The following is a 6,000-nucleotide window of genomic DNA, read 5'->3' as shown; positions in this document are numbered from 1 at the left end:
GGCTTAACTTGGTATTTTTCGAAAATTTATAGTTTTACAATATTTCAGAAAGGTTCAAAGGTCAAAATGCCTTTATAATATCATCTTGATGTCACATAGATGTGGTACATTCTTCCACGTTTTCACAAACTGACTAGACAGCCCTGGAATGAAAATGTCAGAACCCGCTAGACCAAGTCTCAAAACATGGAGACTGAATGGCCAAAAAATGGACTTGCATACACTTAAGTCCAAGATAGCTGTTTCTCAGAATATTCCTTTTTTTCTAAGGTGTGGCTATCTCAGAGATGGTGTTTGTAAGTTTGTGGGAGGCTTACCTAGTACAAAAATAAAGACATTTAAAGGAGAAGAGCAATCCTCGAGATTTACTGTTTTATGAGTTTTCAGTCTTTTTTTTTTTTGGCTTGTTGGCACTCAGCATTTCAAGTGCCAGCATTTCAATAAGGAGCCCTAACTGGGGATACATTGAAGAGCTACCACATTTTCTTTCTTTCTTTCTTTCTTTCTTTCCTGCTCTTCTACTGCATCTCCAGAATATGGTTAATTTTAGCTTTCCCAATATTTTCCATGCATGTGAAGCTGAGAAAATTACTGTACTATTGTGTTGAATTCCTACAAGATAACACCTTGTAGTGATCATAGGTGAAATGGGTTTATTTATTTGTTTCTTTTTTAATATGAAGCAGTGGGCCTATTCAAATATCCTTTTCAACCATATCTAGACCACAGGTGCATGTACACACAGTTGTAATGTCATGATATTTACAACAGTATTAGGCACACATATAAATGTCACAGTGGAATTGTGTGCAGCATACATGCATACATTTGAATTGACTTCCCCACACACTGACAATATACATCTGAGTCATTTTTCATCAGGTCAAGTTCAGCTCCCTGATGTTTGATTAACACTGTTTGCTAAAAAAATCACTGTCAGTTCAGTTTGTGATTCGTTTGTTTATGAGATTTTTCTTTTCTTTTCTTAAAGTTTGTGTGACTGTGAAGATGGTATTTTTAACTTCATAGGGAGGGTTCAACATGTGTGATGTGCAGAGGGGTCAGCCCCTAATAAAAAAGGGAAAAAAATCTTCCATGTTTTTCATCAGGCTGAGTTACTGATGCATTCATTTTGGTAAGTAGGGTCCTTATTGAGTCGAATCTCCATATTACACAAGTAAAGCAAATGAAATAGCAGAAAGCATTTGGATACAGCTTCATTCAGTAATTTCATTATGTACATGGAGACAGGAATTATGACAGATGATTTATTCAGATTAACTTTATTATTTATTTTATTTATTTTGCATTTGTTGACCGGGGAAGTCTGGCTGTGTAAAAGGCCCCTTTTCAGGAGAGGCCCAGGGAGCAAAGCTCCAGTACATGCAGTACAATATCAACAATGTCAGCAGAACGCAATTAAAATAAATTTTAGAATGTCAAAATGGATAAGATAGTAACTATACATTACTGTACTCCATTGAAGGCTGTGTATTAGCCGAGGCACCAGAATGTGATAATAAAAGTTCTTTGTTTGGTTTCTTGCCGTGGTCATTTATTATTTATCAGAACATTTTAATTTTGAAGATTTTGTTAGATGGTTTACAAATATTTTGAAAGCATTATGATTATCAAAGCTTCTAATTATAGGGGAAAGTTCCACAGAGCTTATTATTTATTTTATTTATTTATCTGACATTTGTTAACCGGGTTGGTCCAACTGTGCCAGAGGCCCATTTTCAGTGGAGACCCAAAGAGAAAAACTCCAGTGTAAATACAAACAGTAATTAACAAACATTTTCAGATTTGATACAAGCAAAAATGAGCTAACAATTGCATTTAACAATTCAATACATCAAAAAGAAAAAGTGATGGTACAGCTAACAATTGAGTTTAACAATTCAGTAAAGAAAAGGAGGAAAAAGAAAAACTGATGGTACAGATGGCAGAGAAAAGTAGTTAAGGAGTCAGAGAGAATCTGGTACAAGGTAGGTATAAAAGAATGTTGGAAAAAATAGAGTAAGTATATGCAGATGTTATTACAAGCATAGTAACATTATTCCATATGAGAGAGTATACTAATACAGTTGTTCTTACGAGTGAATGACTATTAATATGTACCATATAAATAGTTGTAAGTAGACAATTAGGTACTGGAGTAGAAGATAAGATTTCCAAATGCTGGAAACCAAGTCAGAAGAGTAAATGTTGTATAGAGATTGAAAGTTGTGTATAAACATTAAAGAAAGGGGAGGGGTTTAAGTAGTGTCTTGAGAGGGTCAGAACCATGAGTTTAATATGTAATGTTTTAGCTCTTTTTTGAAGTGGTTTACTTGTGTGATGTTTCTTACATTGGAGGGAGTTTGTTCCATGCCAGGGACACAGAGTGCCTGTATAAACGTTTGCCAGTGTTTTTATTTGGGCTTATAGATATCAAGGAGATGTTGGTCAGAGCTCTGGAGTGACTGATTAGGGGGGTAGTAGGATACTAATGAGGAGAGGGCAGGCATTAGGTTTGTAGAGTATGGAGTGTGTGATATGTAGTTGTGAAAGTAGACATCGTTGGGGGAATTCTAACCAATGCAGTTTCTTTAGTGCAAGACAGTGGTGTGAGTTGTAGGATTGGTTGGTGGTGAACCTAGCATTTTTATTATAAGTTTGTTCATGCTTGGTGAGTAATGTGGATTGTAATTTGTGAGGATAGGAGCAGCACAGAGTAGCGAAGGTTGTAGGAATACCTGAGCCAGAATAAGTTTAGAGTCTGATGTAAGGATTTTTTTTATTTCTGTATAGTAGTCCAAGTTTTGGGTGTATTTTTTTGATACACTGATGGAAGTGCAGGTCAGATTTTAATTGATTATCGATTATGGTACCAAGAAGCTTAGTCTGAGGTTAGGCTTTGATGCTGGTGGTGTTAAGTGACGAGATGGTGAACGTGGGTCTCAGATGGATGAGAAATCTAGGAAAGAAAAGAAGGAGCATCATTTTGTTTGGCTTTAAGATGAGCTGGTTTTCAGTAAGCCATCTTTCAATGGAGAGAAATGAATTTTTAGAGATGAATATCGAGTCATCAGCATATTATTTAAGGGAGGAGTGGCTGCAGGATGTGTGGATATTGTTAGTAAAGATATTGAACAGAAGTGTCCCCAGATTGGATAGGTAAGAAGGAGGAGCAGGAAGAGAGCCATGTGACAGACTGTAGTCTGTTGGTGAGATAGGAGGAAAACAATTGAAGAATACAGGTTGAAAAGTTGAGATCTGAGAGTTTTGATAGAAGTTTAGAGTGAGAGACTATATCGAAGGCCTTAGAGAGATCAAGGAAGAGACAGGATACTAGTTGTTTTTTGTCTCTGGCCTCTGCTACAGTATGAGTAAAGGACAGAAGGGCAGTAGCAGTAGTGCGGTTTGGCTGAAACCCATGTTGGGTAGCAGTCAAAAGGTGTTCTTGGATAAGAAGTTTGAGAAGCTGAGAGCGTATACATTTTTCAAGTATTTTAGACAGTGGGGAGAGAAGGGCTATGGGTCTAACACTGGAAGGGTTAGTGGAGTTTCCTCCTTTGTGTAAAGGTATAGTACAGAATGATTTCCACATGTCAGGGACAGTGGCTTCTTGAATTGATCTGTTTACAAGAATTGAGATAGGATAGGCTATATAATCTGTGGCAAGTTTGAGAAAGAGGGGGGGGAAGGTTATCACTAGTAGGAGAACATGGTTTTAGTTTAAGTAAGAGTGACTTAATGTAGGAGGTGGGGACTGGTTTCAATGAAAAGGGAGTTGTATTGGTATGAGTAGAAGAGGTAGGTAGGTTAGGGTTCTGGCCTGTGTGAGAGAGTTTTTGGATAGACTCAATAAAATAACTGTTGAGAATGGTGGCAGTTTCTTGGTGAGTAAGATGTAGCTTGAACCATTCTGCCATCAGTATAGTGAAGGCTGAGAGAATGAGAAAGTGTGAGACTTCAATTGTCACTCTAGGTGGGTAAGGAAAGGTGTCTGTTTTTTAATGCATGTGCAAATGGTCAACTTTATTTCTTTCTTTTTTTTTTTTTTTTAATTTATCCTCTGTTGACTGGGTTAGTCCCACTAGGCTAGTAGCCTCTTTTCAAGGGAGATCCCCAAGGTGGTGTTAATACTGTTATGGAAAATTTGTCCAGGACATCAGGGAAATTCCCCTACTCTTGGTACTAGGGGGAAGCATTTGTGTTTGTCACAACAGACTTCCTGTTCCAGACATGGAGGTGTCCTGGAGAAACAGGCAGAAAAAAATGGCTGATTTAGCTTGTGCTGAAATGGGAATGAAAGTTCCTGATAATGTAGTCGAAATGGTAGAATCGCTACCAGAAGTTTTGTTCTGATGATGTGGGTGCAGATAAAATACTGATATTGAAGAAAAATGAGATTGCAGCTGAAACAGAGATGGATTCAGAGGAAAACGGTCAGAGGAGATTATTTGAAGGCAAGACAATTACCTGTGAAAAATACATAATTACAACCCTCCAATCGGGGGGGGGGTTGCAGGATGATTATTTGGATTTAAATGAAAACAATAGTATTTTTAGGGATAATGTGGGAAAGGGAACTAGTTTGTTAAGTATGTGTGCAGTGCATGTGAACTTAAATGAGATGTTAAAACTAATACTTTCACTATAGCTTTTAATAATGGAAGTTCAAATCTCTTGAGTTAGAAGCCTGGTTATTTCATTGTCATATACAAGACAAGAGGCACTGTCTTCTGAGTTGTTTAATTTACCGTAAGACATCCCAGTGTCTATTTATAGGAGTATAACTATGTTACCTATTAACTTTGTAATACTGGTGAGTGAGATACGACTAGCATTTGGTAAGTACTAATTAGTATGCTGTTTTCACTGCTTGATAACAGGATGAGTACATGAAGGTATGGATTAAATTGATGAGAATTATTTTGGACTCATTTTGTTTTGTCATATGAATTTTTTTCATTATCTTAGTAATAGACAAAAAAAAAATTGTAAAAGGGTAAATTTATACCATTGAGATCACTATAATGTAAAATAAGTCCAAGAATTGAGGACTAGGTAATGACTACATCTTTATTTCTGACAAGTGATTAAATGTTTTAGTCAGTGTTGTTCTGCATATAAGCAATTTTTGAATGATAGCAGAGGACCAATGACAATAGATAGCAGTTTCTGAATGGGAAAAGAGTGATCTGTAGTATTAAAGGCCTTGCTGATGTACATAAACATGCTTTCTTTTAAGTTTCCATTATCAGTGTTACTACAATTGGATTCAGTGTATAATAAGGCAATGAATGTCTATAGTCATACAGAAAAGAATATAAGACGCAACATTGCTTTATTACTTTTGGTTGGTTGTATATTATTGTTTTAAGTATTTTTGCAAGTGGTATAAAGGTCTGCAATGTGAGTTCCTGAAAGATTAGTTGGTTTAGGGAATTATTGAAACATATTTCCTGTTTTAAATTGGTGTCTGTTCTCAATGAAAGTTTGAATATGAATGTGAGGAGTTTAGAAATGAAGTCGAAGGGTAGGTACAATTCAGTGGAAAATGAAGAAGATTTGACTTTAGAAACAAGTATGAAAACTAGATTTAGAGGTACTTGTAATGCAAATGTTAGGAAGAAAAGCTGGAGGGTGTGGTAGCCCATCATTTTTCTATACAAGTTGCCTTCCTGCAACATTCTAGAAGCTCTAGATGTAGCACTTCCAGCAATCATCACATGTATGTCCTCCCACACAGAGTGATTACCACATAAATGGATGGTCATTTCATGGTGTCTCTTATACCCCATGCAACTTTATACTTTCTGAAGAGAAATATGAACACATCCTAGTAGTCTTCATGTGTTTCCAAAAGATGGTAACAAGTAATACAAATAAATACCTTGTCTGAACACCCAGGCACTAGCCATAATGCTATTGCATTTACAATGTGTGTGTGTTTTATGATATTCAAGTTCTAGTTAAACTAGTGGACACAAGTAAGAGAAATACAAATCA

At 36.3% G+C, this 6,000-nt stretch overlaps 1 protein-coding gene across 1 annotated transcript in view; it reads left to right on the top strand.

The window, feature by feature from the left end:
- The window catches only part of ADARB2 (adenosine deaminase RNA specific B2 (inactive)), a 976,728-nt gene that overhangs the window by 509,046 nt on the left and 461,682 nt on the right, over positions 1-6,000 (top strand). The gene's annotated exons all lie outside the window — the stretch shown is intronic.

This window comes from Protopterus annectens, chromosome 3.part0 (assembly GCF_019279795.1).
Source record: "Protopterus annectens isolate FY-2018-M chromosome 3.part0, PAN1.0, whole genome shotgun sequence".
NCBI classification, from domain to species: domain Eukaryota; kingdom Metazoa; phylum Chordata; order Ceratodontiformes; family Protopteridae; genus Protopterus; species Protopterus annectens.
Note: the sequence above shows the minus strand (reverse complement) of the source record. Positions and strands in the feature narration are given on the sequence as shown.